The sequence below is a fragment of the Bidens hawaiensis genome, unplaced genomic scaffold (genome assembly GCF_021521415.1).
Source record: "Bidens hawaiensis isolate Kalapana, Puna unplaced genomic scaffold, B.hawaiensis_p1.1 tig00032172_1, whole genome shotgun sequence".
NCBI lineage: Eukaryota > Viridiplantae > Streptophyta > Magnoliopsida > Asterales > Asteraceae > Bidens > Bidens hawaiensis.
Genome location: NW_027495475.1, coordinates 34,212 through 39,137, shown reverse-complemented (window position 1 = coordinate 39,137; position 4,926 = coordinate 34,212).

Genomic DNA, 4,926 nt, shown 5'->3' with positions numbered 1-4,926 from the left:
ATCAGCGGTATTGGAATTGTGACAAATGGTAGAATGAAGTTAGAGAAGGTGAATTTTGTAGAAGAGTTGAAGCATAATTTGTTGAGTGTATCTCAGATTTGTGACAAAGAATACACGGTGCATTTTACTAAAAATGAGGCAATTGTTCTTTATCCTGGTTTCAAGATACCAGAGGCCTGGGTGGTGATGAGAGCTCCAAGAGAAAAGAACACGTATGTGATGGATATGAGGTCAACTGAGATGACAACAGAAGATTCATGTCTTCTGTCAAAGGCAACTGAGTCAGAGTTAGAGTTAAGGCATCGAAGAATGGGGCATATACATCTTCGCAAAATGAATTACATTGAATGGGCTGGTGCTTGGTGTTCCTTTGAAGAATTTTAACTTTGAAGATCAATGCTTGTCGTGCAAGAAGGGAAAGCAACACAAGAAACCTCATCACTCCAAGAAGGTTAACTCAATTTTCAGTACTCTAGACCTACTTCACATGGATCTCTTTGGTCCCGTGAATGTAAAGAGTCTAGGTGGAACATCATACTGCTTGGTTGTAACTGATGATTACTCTCGATACTCTTGGGTATACTTTCTGAAGGCAAAAGATGAGACAGTTCAGTTGGTAATTAACTTGATTACCAAGGTTGAAAATATTGTTGGGAGAAAGGTTAAGTAAATCAGGAGTGATAATGGTACAGAATTCAAGAACTACCAGATGGAGATGTTCTGCTTACAGAAAGGGATAGAACATCAGTACAGCGCTCCGTATACTCCGCAACAAAATGGGGTAGCTGAGAGGAAGAATAGAACGCTAATCGAAGGAGCCAGAACCATGCTGGCGGATGCTAAAATTCCCGTAGTGTTCTGGGCTGAAGCTGTTGCCACAGCCTGTTATATCCTTAATCGTGTTTTAACTGTTAAAAGATTAAATAAAACTTGTTATGAACTTATGCATGGTAGAAAGCCAAACGTGAATGGTCTCGAACCCTTCGGGTCCCCATGTTTGATACTAAAGACAAACTCAAAATTTTGTGAGAAAGCCGACGAAGGTATTTTAGTCGGATATGTTTATGGGACACCCAACAGAAGAGTCTTTAATTTATCGAACAGCAAGGTTGAGGTGGTATGTAACACAGACATTACTAGTTACAAATCACCAAAGCCTAGCATGGGACGCGCTGAAGCTTTCGACTATGATAAACTGTTCAAATCTTTTAATATGCCTTATTTGGATTTTGCAGAAGTTGATGAGAAAATTGCTTCACAGATTCTGTATGACGAGGAGGAAAATATTGTGCAACGTCCGCGATATGATGAAAGTCAACCTTCCTCGTCAAGTGCAGTTGATACTCCTGCTGCCTCTACTGAAGAAGAATTCTACAATCCATTTCACTCTCAACATCAATCACCCATTGATGAACTCTCTTTGAATTTAGAAAACAATCTGGAAGTTGGTCCGGTTAAGACTACTGAATTCACAAAAATCACCCTTTGGAGAACGTGATAGGTAATCTGTCTGACGGTGTTCAAACAAGAAGGAGTTTGGATGAACACACATGTGTTTACGCAAGCATTAAAGACACGGGTATCATAAATGAATGCTTGTACACCTGCTTCATTAGCCAGATTGAACCGAAGAATTATCAAATGGCTCTAAAGGATAGCTCGTGGGTCGAAGCCATGCAAGAAGAGTTAGCACAGTTCGAGAAGATGGAAGTATGGAAATTAGTTGAAAAACCAAAGAATGTAAATGCTATTGGTACAAAGTGGGTTTTTAAATGTAAGAGAGATGAGAAAGGGATAATCATACGGAACAAGGCAAGGCTGGTAGTAAAAGGGTTCAATCAGCAAGAAGGAATCGACTACAACGAAGTGTTTGCTCCTGTGGCAAGATTGGAGGCAATTCGACTATTTTTGGCATTTGCTGCACCCAAAGAGATGAAAGTGTTCCAGTTAGATGTGAAAAGTGCCTTTCTTAATGGTAAAGTCGATGAGGTGGTGTATGTTGAACAACCTCCAGGATTTCCTGACCCTGATTTTCCTGATCATGTGTACAAACTGAGTAAAGCTTTATATGGGCTACATCGGGCACCTCGTGCCTGGTACGCGACCTTGTCCGATTACTTGATTGAGAATGGGTTCGAAAGAGGAAAGATCGACAGCACGCTGTTTGTTAAGAGAAAAGGGGGAGATTTTATACTAGTGCAAGTCTATGTGGACGATATCATTTTTGCTGCATCAAAAGTCGCCACGTGTCAGGAATTTGAAGCAGTCATGAAAAAGAGGTTTGAAATGAGCGCCATGGGCGAATTAAATTTCTTTTTGGGATTGCAGGTAGATCAGAAGAAAGATGGGATGTTTATTCATCAAACAAAATATGTCCATGATGTGCTCAAGCGCTTCAAGATGGAAGATAGCACCCCATTTGATACTCCAGTTTGCGTCAACCACAAAATGGGTGCTGATTGGGACAGTGATGAAGACGTGGATCCCACCTAATATCGAGCAATCATAGGTTCTTTAATGTATTTAACTGCATCTAGACCTGATATTATGTTTGCAGTTTGTCTTTGTGCTCATTTTCAGGCAAGCCCGAAGGAATCTCACATGAAGGGAGTGAAGAGAATATTACACGAAAGGGGGAGAACTGGATTTGGTAGCTTACACAGATTCTGACTATGGAGGTTGCAATCAGAACAGGAAGTCAACAACCGGTGGATGTCAGTTTCTGGGAGGAAGATTGGTGTCGTGGCAGTGCAAGAAGCAGACCTCGGTAGCCATTTCCACCTGTGAAGCAGAGTACATGGCAGCATCGAACTGCTGCTCCTAGGTTCTTTGGATACAACAGCAATTGCGCGATTACGGTCTGAATTTCACTCAAACTCCTATTTGCATTGATAATACTTCTGCAATCTCAGTAACTAACAATCCCGTCAAACACAGCAAAACTAAACATATTGACATTCGTCATCATTTTATACGGGATTGTGCTCAGAAGAAATTAATTGTGCTTGAAAAGGTTGATTCTTTGGATAATTTTGCCGATCTTTTTACTAAAGCGTTTGACCGATCCCGTTTTCAAAATCTTGTTGAGCTGAATGGGATGATCAATCCCGAGTAACCTTGTTTTTCGTTTTTATTTATAAAAAAAAAACATCACTATCGCTTAGAATTATGTCGGTTGCTTCAGTTTGAAGGAAACATCTTCGGATATGTTTGGTCCTTACTTCTACTAGTAGATTATGAGGATAGCCATTAACCAGATGACTGAAAGTGACCGGGGCGGTTTATGATGGGTTTTTATTCTTTCGCTGAAAAATAGTCGTTCATACTTAGTTAGAAGGACACATACTCGTATGTGGTCGGTCCAGCTGATCCATTGAATCTTCAAGATAGCCGTTTACCTGAAGACTTTGACTTGATCGGGGCGATAGAATTTAAAATTTTTTTTAGGGAGATGATATAAATTTTTCAAGTCTATAACTTCGTAAGAAGTTTCAATACAATGTTTAAATAAAAATTGATCCAACCATGGAAAGTGATAGAAAAACTAATTCTGTGTGTTTAACTGGTGAAGTTATTAAGCCTAAAAGACTCTAGAACAACCATTGTAAGTTATGGTAGCTTTATATGGTGCGTAAAAGTAGAAGTGATACAAACTAAATCTCCTAGATTTAATGTGGAGAATCATTCTGAGTTGTGCATGTCTCCATATACATCTTTCCGAATGATAGGCAGAAAAGTGATTACCCAGTCATACACGAGCCCGTGAGTGTTCTGATTCCCGAGAAGATGGTGTGTCAAGTACCTGCAGTGATCCAGATTCGGGACTTGCAGTCGTCTATTATTTGAAGCTGTATTAATATCTTTATTAAAAAAAATGTTGTTAAGCCTTCTGAAGCTTATGTTATTTCAAATATCAATCGAGAGGCAAGAAAGAGAACGGGAAGAAGACTCTAAAGATCGATGTGTGCTTACTGTTTAATCAAACACTACGGGTCGAAGTCAACTCGGGGTGACTTGGGAAAAGCCAAATACGCTTTGAGAATATATAGGAGGCATCACAATCTCTCATGTGATGTCCATCTAAATTTTGAGCTTAATTGAACCTAATCCGTATCACATAAGCGATGAAAACCATACTAAGTTTTATACCAGCTTACAACCTGTTTCTTTATGTCATAATACCGCTGAACATGGATCTATGTGACAGCCACTTAATTAGTATGATTCCTGCTCGGATCTTTTCTAAAACATGCAGGTTCTCGTCAAGACTGAAATTTGATCCCGTTTATTTAATTACTAAAATTTTCGTTGCATATTTTGTTTTGTGGTTTAAAACTTGGTTACTTGGTTCTTTGATCGTTAAGTTTAAATCTTTAACGGAGAATTTTAAAAGACAGTTGCATTTTGATCAAATTTATAAGGGCCTGTTTTGTAAATAAAATAAGCGAACTTACTAGTAAGGTTAAAAGGGCGAAGTTGTTCAGGGGCGAAGTTAATGGTAAGCGAAGTTAACATTAACTTCGCCTGAGTATTTTCAAATCTATTTAAGTGGTCAACTTGGTCAAACACTTTACAAACTTTCAAACACCTCGGCGAACTTATATCCACTTCCAAGCCTCGGCGAACTTAAAACTCGAATCGAACCTCGTTATTATCTGTTTCCAATCCGTGTTAAAGGTGTGTAGGCTCGGTATAACAAGTAATTCATATTAATGGTGATAATCAGAGGCCTTGGTGATTCGATTTGTGACAAAGTTTGTGCTAACCTTTAACCACTCGATAAACTATTTGTTTTTACGGTGTTTGTAACCCATTTGGTCTTCTAAGATCTCGATAGAACTATCCTTTCATGCTTTAATTCTCGAATACTTCTGAAAACACCTTGATCGGATCAAAATAATATGCCGTTTCAGTTGCAGGCGAAGT